This window comes from Equus przewalskii, chromosome 1, assembly GCF_037783145.1.
Source record: "Equus przewalskii isolate Varuska chromosome 1, EquPr2, whole genome shotgun sequence".
Taxonomy (NCBI): Eukaryota; Metazoa; Chordata; class Mammalia; order Perissodactyla; family Equidae; genus Equus; species Equus przewalskii.
Genome location: NC_091831.1, coordinates 117,367,121 through 117,383,614, shown reverse-complemented (window position 1 = coordinate 117,383,614; position 16,494 = coordinate 117,367,121). Strand labels below are relative to the sequence as shown.

Here is a 16,494-nt window from a genome sequence, read left to right as displayed (position 1 = left end):
ATGAGGGAAGTAAAAGAGTCGAGCTTTTAGAATGAGGTCAAACTAAAGAGACCATCAACTCAATATAGATTGCTATATACATAGGTTATTGTATGTGAACCTCATGGTAATCAGAAACCAAAAATATCTAATAAGTATACAAATAATTAAGGTAAAGGAACCCGAACATAATGCTAAGGAAAGCCATCAAACCACAAGGGAAGAGAGCAGGAGAAGAAGAAAGGAACAGAGAAGAACTACTAAAACACCCAGAAAAAAATTAGCAAAATAAGTGCATAGCTACTTTAAATGGTAATGGACTAAATGCTGCAATCAAGAGGCAGAAGGTGGCCGGTTGCATAAAAAAAAAAGAAGACCCATATGCATGCTGCATACAAGAGACACACTGCAGACCTAAAGAGACAAAAGCTGAAAGTGAAGGAATGGAAAAAGATACTACATGCAAATGGCAATGAAGAGAAAGCTTTAGTAGCAATATTTATATTGGCTAAAATAGAGTTTAAAACAAAAACTGTAACAAGAGGCAAAGAAGGGCACTACATAATGATAAAGGGAACAATCCAACAAGAGGCTGTAACACTCATAAACATCTGTGTACCCATCATAGGAACACCTAAATGTATAAAGCAATTATTAACAGACATAAAAGGAGAAATAGATAGCAACACAATAATATTAGGGGACTTTAATGCTCCACTTACACCAATGGATATATCATCCAAACAGAAGATCAATAAGGAAACATTGGCCTTATACAACACATTAGACCACATGGACTTAGTATAATAAACGGAACCTTCCATCCAAAAACCACAGAATGTACATTCTTTTCAAATGCACATGGAACAGTCTCAAGGATTGATCACATTTTAGACCACAAAACAAGTCTCAGTAAATTTAAGAAGACTGAAGTAATTCCAACCATCTTTTCTGAACACACAGTTATGAAACTAGAAATCAACTACAGGAAGAAAATCAGAAAAGCCACAAATATGTGGAGATTAAACAAAATGCTGTTGAACAATGATTGGGTCAATGAAGAAATCAAAGGAGAAATCAAAAAACACCTGGAGACAAATGAAAATACAACATGCCAAAATCTACAGAATACAGCAAAAGTCTTTCTGAGGGAAGTTTATGGCACTACAAGCCTGTGTGAAAAAACAAGAAAAATCTGAAACAATATCACAGTGCATGTAAGGAACTAGAAAAATAAGGACAAAGTAGAAAATCAGCAGATGGAAGGAAATAATAAAAATCAGAGCAGAAATAAATGAAATAGAGACTAAAAAGACAGTAGAAAAAATCAATGAAACCAAGAGCTGGTTCTTTGAAAAGATAAACAAAACTGACAAACCTTTACCTAGACTCACCAAGAAAAAAAGAAGGCTCAAATAAATAAAATCAGAAATGAAAGAGGAGAAATAGATAAAATAGATAGATAGAATAGTATGAAAAGCTATATGCCAACAAATTGGATAATCCAGAGGAAATAGATAAACTCTTAGAATCATATGATCTTCCAAAACTTCATGAATCAAGAAGAAATAGAGAATTTGAATAGAGCACCAGCAAGGAGACTGAAACAGTAATCAAAAACCTCCCCAAAAGTAAAAGTCCAGGACCAGACAGCTTCCCTGGTGAATTCTACCAGACGTTCAAAGAAGACTTAATACCTATCCTTCTCAAATTCTACCAAAAAGTTGAAGAAGAGGGGAAGCTTCCTAACTCATTCTATGTGGCCAACATTACTCTGATACCGAAACCAGACAAGGACAATACACACACAAAAAATTACAGGTCAATATCACTTATGAACATTGATGCAAAAATCCTCAACAAAATACTAGAAAATTGAATACAAGAATACATTAAAAAGATCATACACCATGATCAAGTGGGAGTTATTCCACATATGCAAGGATGGTTAAACATTCGTAAATCAATCAATGTGAATCACCACACTAACAAAATGAAGAATAAAAATCACATGATCATCATAATAGATGGAGAGAAAGCATTTGACAAGATACAGCATCCGTTGATGATAAAAACACTCAATAAAATGGGTATAGAAGGAAAGTACCTCAACATAATAAAGTCCATAAATGACAAACCCACAGCTAATATCATTCTCAATGGAGAAAAACTGAAAGGTATCCCTCTAAGAACAGGAACCAGACAAGGATGCCCACTTTCATCACTCTTATTTAACATAGTATTGGAAGCCTTAGCCAGAGCAGTCAGGCCGGAAAAAGAATTAAAAGGGATCCAAATTGGAAAGGGAAAAGTGAAACTGTCACTCTTTTTAGATGACATGATTTTATATATAGAAAACCCTAAAGAATCCACTAAAAAACTTTTAGAAGTAATAAATACAGTAAAGTTGCAGGATAGAAAATCAAGATACAAAATTCAGTTGCATTTCTATATACTAACAATGAAGTAGCAGAAAGAGAAATTAAGAATACAGTCCCATTTACAGTTGCAACAAAAAGAATAAAATACCTAGGAATAAACTTAACCAAAGAGGTTAAAGACCTGTACACTGAAAACTATCAAACATTATTGAGAGAAATTGAAGAAGACACAAAGAAATGGAAGGCTATTCCGTGCTCTTGGAGTGGAATAATTAACATAGTTAAAATGTCCATACTTCATAAAGCAATGGATAGACTCAATGCAATCCTTATCAAAGTTCCACCATTTTTCACAGAAATAGAACAAAGAATCCTAAAATTTATATGGAACAACAAAAGACCCTGAATAGCCAAAGGAATCCTGAGAAAAAAGAACCAAGTTAGAGGTATCACATTCTTTGATTTTCAAAATATACTACAAAGCTACAGTAATCAAAACAGCGTCGTACTGGCACAAAAACACACAGATCAATGGTACAGACTTGAGAGCCCAGAAATAAATCCACAGATCTAGGGACAGCTTATTTTCCACAAGGGAGCCAAGACCATAAAATGGAGAAAGGAAAGTCTCTTCAATAGACGGTAGTGGGAATACTGGACAGCCACATGCAAAAGAATGAAAGTAGGCCATTATCTTACACCATACACAAAAATTAACTCAAAATGTAAGACCTGAAACCATTAAACTTCCAGGAGAAAACATAAGCAGTATGCTCTTCGACATGGGTCTTAGTAGCATATTTTCAAGTACTATGTCTGAATGGGCAAGGGAAACAATAGAAAAAATAAACAAATGCCATTACCTCAAACTAAAAAGCCTCTGCACAGCGAAGGAAACCATCAACAGAACAAAAAAACAGCCTAACAATTGGGAGAAAACATTTGCAAATCATATATATGATAAGGGGTTAATATCCAAAATATATGAAGAACTCATACATCTCAACAAGAAAAACTAACAACCCCATTGAAAAATGGGGAATAGATCTGAACAGACATTTCTCCAAAGAAGATATACAGATGGCCAACAGGCACATGGCAAGATGTTCAACATCATTAACTATCAGGGAAATGCAAATCAAAACTCCAATGTGATATCACCTCATGACCGTCAGCATGGCCATAATTAACAAGACAGGAAACATCAAGTGTTCGAGAGGATGTGAAGAGAAGGGGCTCTCTCATACACTGTTGTTGGGAGTGCAAACTTGTGCAGCCCCTATGGGAAACAGTATGGAGACTCCTTTGAAGATTTAAGAATGGAACTACCATATGATCCAGCTATTCCCCTCCTGGGTATTTGTCCACAGAACATGAAAAGATGAATGCATGCAGTTATATGCATCCCTATGTTCACTGTAGCATTATTCACAAAAGCCAAGACTTGGAAGCAACCTAGGTGCCCATCAAGGGGTGAGTCGATAAAGATTATGTATATATATATATATTATATATATATATATATTATATGTATATAATGGAATACTAGTCAGCCATGAGAAGTGATGAACTCGGACCATTTGTAACAACATGGGTGGACCTTGGGGAGAAAGTCAAATACCCTATTATCTCACTCATAAGTAGAAGATAAAAACTGACACACACATAGAAAAGAGGTTGGATTGGTGGTTACCAGGGGGAAGTGGAAAGGGCAGAGGGCAAAAGGGGTCATGAGACACATGGGTGTGGTGATGGATTTTAATTAGTCTTTGGGTGGTGAACATGATGTAATCTATACAGAAATCAAAATATGACACCTGAAATTTGTATAGTGTTATAATCCAGTGTTACCACACACACACACAAAAAGACAGTGGTTCAGGAAGGACCAAAATTAAATGCCAAAATGTTTGTCACAGATATATGCTGGAGGAGATGGATAGGAGAAAGAAATCTGAGATAGATTATGTGGATATCCATATTTGGGAGAGAGAGAGAGGAATAAAGTGCTGGTGACCCTGGAGCATCTAGCTATATGCTGATGTTCTTGGTAGAAATAGGGTCACCCATAAAAAAGCAGGAAATTTTGCCATTTGTGACAACATGGATGAGCCTTTAGGATATTATACTAAGTGAAAGAAGTCAGACAGAAAGACAAATACTGTATGGTCTCACTTATATTTGGAATCTAAAAAAGCTGAACTTACAGAAATGGAGAGTAGAATGGTGTTTGCCAGTGGCTCAGGGTTGGGGGATATGGGGAGATGTTGGTCAAAGCTTACAAACTTATAGTTATGACATGAATAAGTTTTGCGGATCTAATATACAAGTTGGTGACTATAGTGAACAACACTGTAACTGCACAAAATTGGGCTTCTTTGCCCAGTGTGCGTCAACAAGCCAATTAATTACAGCATCTGCCTTTGGGAGAAGAAATCGGCTTTATTCTGCAAAATCAATGGGCAGTGAGAACAAGAGGCGTGTGCCCTTAAATCTGTCTCCCCAATTCAGGATGTGTGGCAAAATTTAAGAGGTTAGGGCGAACAGGCAGGCATGCAGAGATGCTGGTGGGACAGGTTTTGATTGGTGGGCTTCAACCATTTATAGTAATGTTTTAAACATTTCTGATAGGGTTCTAAATTCTAAAGATTTATGTTGAGGCTCTAAACTTTCATGATAGGGGTCTAAACCTTTTTTTTTTTTCTTTTAATCTAAGGAAGATTTTCCCTGAGCTAAAATCTGTTGCCAATCTTCCTCTTTTTGCTTGAGGAAGATTCACCCTGAGCTAACATCTGTGCCAGTCTTCCTCTATTTTGTACTTTGTTTGCTGTCACTGCATGGCCGCTGGCAGTTGGTGTAGGTCTGTCCCCGGGAATCGAACCCAGGCTGCTGAAGCAGTGTGGTGAAGTTGACCACTAGGCCGTGGGGCTGGCCCCTTGTGATAGGGTTCTAAACATTTTTGATGAGGTGGGGAATGAATTTTAACACTAGATCTTCCTGAAGGAGGGACCCCTTGCTTCTGATAAGAGTCTGACTTTCAAGTTCCGGTCATGTCCCAGTCCTTGTGTTGCATGAGAAGGAGGATCTTTGGTTCCTCAGTCATTTCAGGTTACGGTTTCTTCTTTTGCACATGCCCTACCCATGTGACTTTGCAGATTTTCTGAAAGGCAATTTTTAGTTACTCTGTTGATAAGAGATGGTGTCAGTTGAACTATTCCTGGAGGGCCCATGGTTACAATACTATATTATATACTTAAAGATGCTAAGAAAGTAAATCTTAAATGTTTTCACCACACACAGAAAATGTGTGAGATGATAGATTGTTAACCTTATTGTGATAAACATTTTGCAATATATACATCTATCAAATCATCACGTTGTGCACCTTAAACTTGCACCTTGTTATCTGTCAATTATATCTCACTAAAGTTGGGGGAAAAAAGAAATAGGGACACAGATAGGGATAATTTGGCTGAAGCTGTAAGTGAGTGGGTTTGAGCTCTCCAAGGGATATCCCAGAGGAACTGGTAGAGTGTTCCCTTGTGTAATCTTGTTAAATGTCTACTTACCCTTTTTAATTGATATTTGTTTTCATAAAAGTAATAATTTCCTCCTATTTCTTGCCTTCTGCACCAGTCTGTGAAGGTATTAATCAAATTATGCTGCCCCCTGGCAGTAATATCCTAACTGGTGAAATGTCTCAAAAAAGGCTCAAGAAAAAAGTCTCAAAATGTCTCAGAAGTGGACCATGCAAATCCAAATTTATAAAATGCAGATGATAATGTCAAAAAATATAAAGTATAAAGAATAGATAGAATAGGGTCAAATTATGGAGAGCCTTCGATACTAGTTAGCCAGTTGATGAGATATTTTGGAAAGGAACCACTATAGATAACCAAGAGAATCACATCAGGAAATGAGTGATTTGGGAAGATTTGTCACTTGTGCTATGCTGTTAGGATTAGAAGGTTGAGAACTTAAGTGAATAGAAGAATATTGTTACTAACCCAGGCATGAAGTGATAGGGCTTACATTACAATGTACTGTAGAATAAATTAAGAGGAAAGAAAGTAATCAAGAAGTATTTTGACATAATGTTAATATTTTTGATGATACATTGATTATTTGAAAAAAGAAAATGAAGAATAGAAAACAATTTTGAAATTTCAGTCCAAGGTACTGTTTGAGAAATAAAGTGAAGTGGATGTACAGTGGTCAGAAGGAGTTTGGTTTGAAAGATAATAGAGGACAAGATGAAAGTTGAACTTCCAAGTGTAGAGCTTGAAGAGTGTGAAATTTGGTCTGAAATCTAAAGTTATGTATTTAGCATTAATTATTATAATATTAAAATTACAACAATGAGAATAGATAACAATTATTAAATAGAAGTTAAAGGAGATCAGGACTTGAAAACAGCAGTGATAGTAAGCTGTAAAATATAGTGGAAAAAAGGTCCAGGAGAATGAATACAGAGAAAAAGCCATCATGTTTCATACTAACAGAGATCACTGATGACTTTCAAGGAAGCATTTTAATGTCATAGCATGTTTATGTAATCATAATATTGTATTTGTTTTTCCATTTCTGCCCTTCTGTTCCTTGAATACACCTTAATGTGTTGGTACTGGATGTTCCCTCTACTCAGTCCGAGCTGTTCCCAGATTTCCCTGGAACCGGCTCCTTTGCATCATTCAAGTTTCTGCTTAAAGACTTCTCAAACACCTTCCTCCATTATGCTGTCTGTAAATGCCACAACTCCTCAACACACATACATATATTCAGTCACTTTATATTATCCTATTTTCTTCATAGTATCTATTTTCCACTATTACCTTACTGATTTATTTCCCCCACTGTAAACTCTGATATAAGAACAGTTACCTTGTTGACCTTTTTATATACTATATGTTTAATGCTTAGAATAATTTTTGACACGTAGATACTTAGTAAATGTTTTAATGAATGAATAAATGAAAAAATGAATACATAGAAGCTATCTAAAGAAGAAATAATAGTATTAGATTTCGTTTAGTTTTCTGTGAAACTAAAATGATTTGGGTATTTTGAAAATTGGCAAGATTAAAAATGAAGAATGGTGGACAGGAATTTTAAGTCTACGCAAAAGTTTATTTCTGTAATAGCATTTGTGTTGTTTGTATATCTCTGTAATAATACTAATAAATCACTTACATTATATAAGTAGAAAAACCTTTGTCTCATGTTTTGAAAGACATTTCAAACTGCATTTAACATGTAAACATGTGACATCTTTTATGAATATCCCATATAGTACACTGTTGGTTCCCAAAATACCCAATAATGGAGATGGGAAATTGAATAATTTGATTTAGAGTCTGTTTTGGTCAGCTCCTTTTCTTAGAACAAACAGCTAGCTTTAAGTTGACTGGAAGTTAAGATTTACTTTGGAAAGGAGAGATTTTAAAAAACCTAATTGTTACCTTAGAGCTTGAGCTATTGCAAGGAAAGAGACAAATCTTTATGTTTCAGTTATATTTTGATGAACTTTGTACTAGTCTTAAATTGCTGTTGAATAATCCTTCCCAGTGGCTAAATCTCATGTATAATGAGGCTACCTTGAAGTGTGTGGAAAAAGTATTATCAGTAATCTTTTAAAATAATTATTATTAAAAACCATGAATGTGTTGTGGAGGGAAATTTAGAATAGATTAGAAGATAGATACTTCGATAAGAAATGTGGACAATCAAGAAATCAATTATAATTGTTTTTGATGTCTGCATATCTAGGTGTAAATATAGATTTCATTTGTCTGGGCCTTTATAAGATTTCGAGAGTAAAGAGAACTATCATTTATTTGGTTTTCTCTCTGGGCAACATATTTTTCAAACATTTCCTCATGGATTCCTTATAATAATTCTGGGAGGTTAACATTATCCTGCTTATTTTAGATTTGACAAGACTGTAGCTCAAAGAAGTGACGTGACTAAGGCTTCATAGCTATTAGGTGGTAGAGTCAAATTCGTTTTTGTCTGTCTGTCTCTGATGTCCATGTTCCATGACATCATGTTGTTCTTCATTTAGACAAAATAATTTAAAAAGTAGCATGTTGAGGTGATAGTTGTGATGATGATCAACTCAGGAGAGGTTGTCCATTTCCCTTGTCTAATTCTTCCTTGCCTAACTCTCAAGTTTTATCATGCTGCATCTTTGTTTTAATTCCAATTGATGTTACCAAAAAGCGAATGTTGTTCTCTACTGGAAGATAATTTCTTTGATCCCTAAAGCCGCCTTTTCTAGTTCCTGCTGGGTAACCAGGTAGCCAAAGTCTTGTTTATTTTGTTGGGAGAGTTTTTAGTAAACAAGAATTTGAAAAGAAACTGTGTCCTTAGACAATTTGGGTATAGGTTTGATTCAGTTCTTTTAAAAGTAGAATTCCAGTATGTGATCAGTTTCTTTATTCTAACATACTGTGTCTCTCTGTGGCAAAAGAGCTCTGTTTTTCTTCCTCTTTACCCTTACTTCCTGTTTTCAAAAACAAGACAGGTGTTTCCTATGAGATTTTGGCTCTAAATATCCTGGGTTTGAATCCATCTATGTATCCAATTTGAATACAATCTATGTCATGTTACCTTGAACAAGCTTCTTAACTTTTCAATGCCTCAGTTTTCTCATCTATAAGATGGTGAACTAACTCATAACTTTTTTATGAGGATTAAATCAAGTTAATTCATGTAAAGTGCTCATCATATGATAAATGCTTTATAAGAATTTAGAATGGCGCTATGAATAGTTTTAAAGGATACAGCCAAATACATAAATGTCCCTAATTTATGAATAAGCAATGACCTATAATTTGTCATTAACATAGTTCATAGCCTTGAAGAAAATGCCAGTTTGTGTTTATTGGAATGCTAGGTTGGTTGAACATTTAAAAATGAATCAGTTGGGGCCACCTGGTGCCACAGTGGTTAAGTTTGCATGTTCCGCTTCTCAGCGGCCCAGGGTTCGCCGGTTCAGTTCCCAGGTGCGGACATGGCACCCCTTGACACACCATGCTGTAGTAGGCATCCCACATAGAAAGTAGAGGAAGATGGGCAGAGATGTTAGCTCAGGGCCAGGCTTCCTTAGAAAAAGGAGGAGGATTGGCTGCAGATGTTAGCTCAGGGCTAATCTTCCTCAAAAAAAAAAAAAAGAGAATCAGTATAATTTACCATATTAATAGAATAAGGAGAAAAATCCTGATTCTCTCAATGGATCTAGGAAAAGCAATATATTCTTTCAAGAGAACAACTTTAGCAGAATAAGATTATTGAGGGAAATTTCTGGGATTTAATGAGATTTCCACCAAAACCTTAGAGAAAATATCATACTTAGTGATGAACTATTGAAAGCGTTCTCATTCAAGAATAGACAAGGATACATCTGCTACCCACTTCTGTTTGATATTGTACTAGAGATTATTTTCAATTCACTAAGGTTGGCGGGAAAATATAAGGGTCAGAAAGGGAGAAACAAAACTGTCATTTTTTGTGGTTGTTAAGACTGTGAACTCTTGGTTGAGTAAAACTGATTTGGATAAAGAAAAAAGCATAGAATGTTTGGGTCAATAAATGAAATTATAGAAAAAAACAAAAAGAGATGACCTTACTGAACAGAAATTATAAAATAAAATGGTAAGCAATAAAAAAAGGTAAACTGGATTACATCAGAATTCAAAATGTGCTTGAAAAGATACTATCAAAAAAGTGACAACACGCAGTGTAAGAGATTTGCGAATCATATTGCTGATAAGGGAATTATATCCAGAATATATAAAGAACTCTTGCAGCTCACTAATAAAAAGACAAATGGCCCAGTAGTAAATGGGCAAAGGATCTGAGTAGACATTTCTCCAGGAAGATATACAAATGGCCAATATAACCATGAAAAGATGTTCAGCATCATTAGTCATCAGGGAAATGCAAATCAAATCCATAATGAGATGCCACTTCATGCCCACTACGATGGCTATATTTAATAAGACAGACAATAACAAGGATGTAGGGAAATTAGAATCTTTATACCTTGCTAGTAAGGTATGAACTGCACCCAGTTCCAAGGTTGTTTTGGGTGGGGTATGGGGAGCTTCCCAAAACACAACAACAAACAATTCTAAGACACCAGCAGGATGTCCAAGAATTCAACTCAATTCTGACACTACCGAGAGATAGCATCAGATTCCACATGTTAAGGGTTCAGTCCTACAAGACGCACCCCTCCCCCCAACTTCAGTTGCCAGTCACTAGTCCAGATTGTTACCTGTACTTCTGACGAACTGGCTACAAATCGGAGGTTTCCAAGACCTCTCTGGATTCGATTAATTTGGTAGAATAGCTCACGGAACTCAGAAACATTTTGCTTACTAGATCACCAGTTTATTATAAAAGAATATAACTCAGGAACAGCCAGATGGAAAAAATGCATAGGGAAAGAGCACAGAGCTTCCATGCCCTCTTCAGGCATGGCACTCTCCCAGTCCCTCCATGTGTTCACCAACCCAGAAGCTCTCCAAACTCCATACTTTTGAGATTTTATGGAGGCCTTATCACATAGGCATGATCAATCATTAAATCCATTTTGAGCCCTTCTCTCTTCTCAAGAGAATTGAGGTCAGGGCTAAAAATTCCAAGCTTCTAATCATGGCTTGATCTTTCTGGTAACTAGACCTTATACCCAAAGAATTGTAGTTATTTGTTTTGATCTGTCTGATGATTCTCTGAAGGACTTGTTCTAAGAATTTGCCTTTCTTTCACCTAATGCAGAATTTTCCCAGAGCTAAGTAGGCTACCTGGGGAGTGACTGTCAAAAACAATATCAAGGCAAATGTATTAGTCACTGCTGCCTAAGGCAAGGGAAAATAGGACAAACAATAAACTAATCAAAAAGCTTTGGGGGAAAGGCTGAAGATTGAGATGGTTTGGGGAATAAGGACTTTGAACAGCTCCCACATACTTTGAAGAATCTAGAAGGCCACACGTATGCCCAGGGTTGGGTACATGTTCAGAAAAGACCCGAGAGGGCCCTGAAGTCTTTTGTCTGGGTGACGATCAGGCTTCTATGCAAGCAGAAAGTGAAGGCTAAAGCAGAGCTGTAAAATGCCTGAGTCTTGTTGGCTTGCCCTAACACACACACACAGCCTATCTGCAAAGATTAGATTAGAACTTTTGTTGTTGTTGTTCCTGGTGTTTAAGGAAATCTCTTGAATCACTAGTTGATCCATAAACTTAGTGGAAGAGAGTCTTGAGTGGCCATAATGAGAAAGAATGCAAACTTTAGAAAATTAGTTCAGGAAAGTTACTAAACAAATATATAACTACATCAAGTAGCAAAAACAAACCCTGGGGAAGGAGGAGAATCTCATTTCCAGAGTTGCCCTGTTATAATATTTAAAATGACTAGTTTTCAACAAAAAGTTACAAGACATGCAAAGAAAAAGAAAATTGGTCCATTCACAGGAAAACAAAAATAATAGAAAGTATCCCTGGGGAAGCCCAGACATTGGCCTTACTAGACAAAGACTTTAAAATTTTTTAATATGCTAAATGAACTAAAGAAAACCACAATTGGAGAATATTAATAATGAGATAAAAAAATTTTTTTAAAGAATAGAAATTTTGTAGTTGAAAAATAAAGTGACTGAAATGAAAAATTTACTTGAAGGGCTCAACAGCTAATTTGAGCAGGTGAAAGAAAGAACCAGTGAACTTGAAGTTAGGACAGTTGAGATTATCCACTCCAAGGAAGAGAAAGAAAAAAGAATGAAGAAAAAGTGAACAGAGCCTGAAAGACCAGTGGAACATCATCCAGTCTACCAACGTATACATAATGGGAGTCCCAGAAGGATAGTAAAGAGAGAAAGGCAGAGAAAGAGTATTTGAAGCAATAATGGCTAAAAGTTTCAAAATTTAATGAAAGATATGAATCTGCACATCCAGGAAGCCCAACAAAGTCTTAAGTCAGAGAAACTCAGAGGTCCACACTGTGACACTTTATAGTCAGACTGTCAGAAGATAAAGACAAAGAGAGAATCTTGAAAGCAGCAAAAGAGAAGCAACTCTTCATATATAAAACATCCTCAATATACTTAACAGCTTAGTTCTTATCACAAACTATAGAGGCCAGAAGGCAGTGGGATAACATATTCAGTTTCCTGGTAGAAAAAAATAAAAACAAATTGTCAATCAGAAATTCTGTATCTGGCAAAACTTCAAAAATGAAGGAGAAATTAACACATTTCATGATGAACAAAAACTGAGAGAGTTTGTAGCTATTAGACCTGCACTTGAGGAAACTTCCTAATGAAGTCCTTCAGGTTGAAATGAAAATACAGTAGACGGTATCTTGAATCCACACAAAGAAATGAAGAACAAGTTTGTAAAGGCAGCTACACAGATAAATATAAAAGTCAATATAAATGTATTTTTGGTTTGTAACTCCTCATTTTTCTTATTTGATTTAAAAATCAACTGCACAAAACAATAATTTTAAACCTGTGTTGATGGACACACATGTATAAAGATGTAATTTGTAATGAGAGCATAAAAGAGGTAAAGAACTATATAGGAACAATGTTTTGTATACTACTAAAACTAAGTTAGTATTAATTCTGTTATTACGAATTAAGACGTTAGTTATAATTCCCAGGATGACTGCCAAATAACTAAAAATATGTATATGCTAGAAAAAATGAGAAGGGATTGAAATTGGTACACTAGAAAATATCTGTGTAACACAAAATAAAGCAGTAATGGAGGAAGTGAGGGACAAAAGAGATATCATACATAGAAAATAGCAAAATGGCAGAAGTCAGTCCATCTTCATAGGTAATTACATTAAATATTAGTGCATTAAAGACTCCAGTGAAAGGCACAGATTGGCAGAATGGATTAAAAAAAATGATCCAACTGTATTCTATCTACAAGAAGCTTGCTTCAAATATAAGGACCCAAGTTGTTTAATGTGAAAAGATGGAAACACATATTCCATGCAGAGAGTACCCTCGGCAAAATAATATAGTTGAAGTAACTATATTAGTATCATACAACATAGACTTTAAGATAAAAATTGTACCATAGAGAAAGAAGGATATTATATAATGATGAAAGGGTTAATCCATCAAAAAGATATAACAATTACAAACATATATTCACCTAACAGAGCCGCAAAATATATGAAGGAAAAACTGACAGAATTGAGGGGAGAAATAGAAAGTTCAACAATAATAGGTGGAGACTTCAGTACCCCACTTTCAAAAATGGATAGGACAACTAAACTGAGAATAAACAAAGAAGTGAAAGACTTGAATGACATTATAAACCACTAGACCCAGTGGATGTATAGAGAACGTTCTATGCCAAAACAGCAGAATACATATTATGCTCAAGTGTACATGGAATATTCTCTAGCGTAGACCTTATATTGGACCACCAAACAGGTTTCCATACATTTTAAAATATTTAAATCCTATAAGGTATCTTCTCTGACCACAAGGAGATGAAGTTAGAAATCAGTAACAGAAAGAAATCTGGAAAATTCACAAATATAAGGAAATTAAACAAGATACTCTTCAAAGGACTAAAGCAACTAGAACTCTCATACTTTGCTGGTAGAAATGCAAATTGGAATGACCCCTTCAGTAAATATTTTGGTAGTTTAAGGTTTAGCACATGCTTATCGTATGACCCAGAGATCCCACTCCTAGGTATTTATCCAAGAGAAATTAAGACATTTGTCTATGCAACCATTTGTCTACAAGTGTTCATAGTAGCCCCAATCTGGAAAGAAGTGAAATATCCAACTGGTGAATAGGTACATTGTGGTGGCCAAACAATGGAATACTACAAAGCAGTAAAAAGAAATGAACTAATAATATATTCAACAGTATGAAAGAATCTCAAGAGATTTATGCTAAATCAATTAATCCAGACATTATAGAATATGTATGATTGTAGTAATTTGATATTCAGAAAGCTGTAGTGGTAGAAAGCAGATGAGTAGTTGCTGGGGCAAGGAGGTGAAGAAGAAAGTGACTTCAAAGAGACACAAGAAAATTTTGTGGGGTGGTGGAAATGTTCTATATCATGACTGTGGTTTCAGTTGTATTGGTAGACATAATTGTGAAAACTCATCAGATTATTCACTTAAAATTTAAAGTTTTTTTTTATTTTATGTAAATGGAACCTCAGTAAAGCTGTCCCTCAAAATGAAAAAAAAATTAAAAAGATGAAAAAAATGAATACTTTGGGACCAAGGGTTTGAGGGGAGGGAGAACACATTGTTTGACTCAAAAGTTTTTTAGGAGTAAATCAAAATAGAAATTAGAAGCTATTTGTAATTTGTGACAGTAAAAGCATGAATCTTATGGAATATGGCCAAAACTTTACTCAGAATGAAATTTAGTCTTAAATGATTTTATCAGTTGCGGTAGAAATGGCCTAAACAACTCAAGGAGCTAGAACAGTATTCACATCACCCCCTCGGGAAATAGGATATATGTATTTATTTATTTATTTCCACATATAGCACTTAGGATGTATTATATCTTTTGAGGATAAAAACAAATAGAGGTTGATAAGATCTGATTCTTTGAGAATACTGGTAAACTGTGAAAGGCTAACGAAAATTAAAATGGAGTAAACAAAAATATCCCGCATTATGGCTGAAAAAGAATATAACCAAGATGACATGGAGATTAAAAACGAGGGAATGCAGTATTCAAAATCTTAATAAAGTGGGTCGTTATCTAAAAAGTAAATCATCAGAATTATAGCGTATCTGAAAGGATTCTTTTCAGCCTTCTCTCTCATTATTCCCATATTTTGATCTTTTGCTCCAGCAAAACTGGACTGTACACTGTTCCCTTAGTATAACTCATATTTTCCTACATGTTCAGCATCGTTTGCTCACTTTTCTCTGCTATTAATGCCATTTTCTCTTTTTTTGTGTATTCAGATGCTACCTATCTTTTAAGCAAGTACACGTTTCATTTCCTTCAGAAAACTTACTGTGGCATCTTAGCTGGAAATGTGCACTTGTGATAATACTCATCTGTCACTTACTCTGCTTTGTAGAATTCTGTATGTTTTAATGCTGTTATGTATTCCTCTTCCTTATGGAGAGTAAATACTTTGAATATTCCCCGTATGTATATACCTTATCTCTGCTATGTATATACCTTTCATTATCCGCCATAGTCTAGTTTAGTTTATAGAGTAGGGACTCTGAAAAATGAATATTTAATCGATTGTTAAAAGTGAATCAAGATTCAAGTTAGGAAAAAGTGGTTAACTGCCATTTCAGGTAAAGTTAAGATTTTTTGGGTGATAATTTCCTAGTTATGTATGCATGAATGAGGGAATGGATTTAGTCTTTCCAAACTCTGTAAGCCCTAGATAAATGTGTTTTGATATAACAGGCATCTTCCTAAGCCTCAGTTTTTTCTTTCTAAGATGGGGATAATACCATATCGAATTTTTAGGACTGTATGAGACAATGAGTATGTAGCTCCTGGCACAGTGCTTGAAAAATAATTCAGCCCTGCATAATTGTTATTTTTTACACCTTTCGTATGAAGTTGTAATTACTTGCAACTACAAAATGGTTATTTCCCATCTTGATATGCCTTAGTATTTTGCCTGCTGGCAATGAGCATGCATAGATTGAAACACTATGTAATTTAATGTTTACTTCCAATTTAGTTATTCCTTCATTCCCAAGCATAACCTGTGCTAGTTTGCTTTTTCCTCGTTAGGCCTATTGTAATTTGCATCTTTCACATTTTTTGTGAAGCAATGTTTATTTTTTCACCTGTCATTGCTCTCTGGATTGGTATACATTGTGACTAATTCTGTCATAGGTCACTGGACTAATTCTTTAAGACTAGGACCCTTTGGGTGAGCAGTTAAAATATAAAGTAACGTTTTTCTTTTTTTCCTCCAAAAGGAGAAACTGACAAATTAAGTCAATATTAATGGATTGCTGTAGTGACTCCTGCCTTAGATCGATTACCTGTTGACGACTATCACCTGGTTCAGGCAAGCTAGAGCATAATTAGACAGTGGCAGAGAAGTGTTATCGCAGATTTTTCCAGACCTTTGGTATTTAGTCAGTATAAAT

At 35.2% G+C, this 16,494-nt stretch overlaps 1 protein-coding gene across 50 annotated transcripts in view; it reads left to right on the top strand.

The window, feature by feature from the left end:
• SCAPER (S-phase cyclin A associated protein in the ER) overlaps positions 1-16,494 on the top strand; it is a 521,170-nt gene that overhangs the window by 252,458 nt on the left and 252,218 nt on the right. The gene's annotated exons all lie outside the window — the stretch shown is intronic.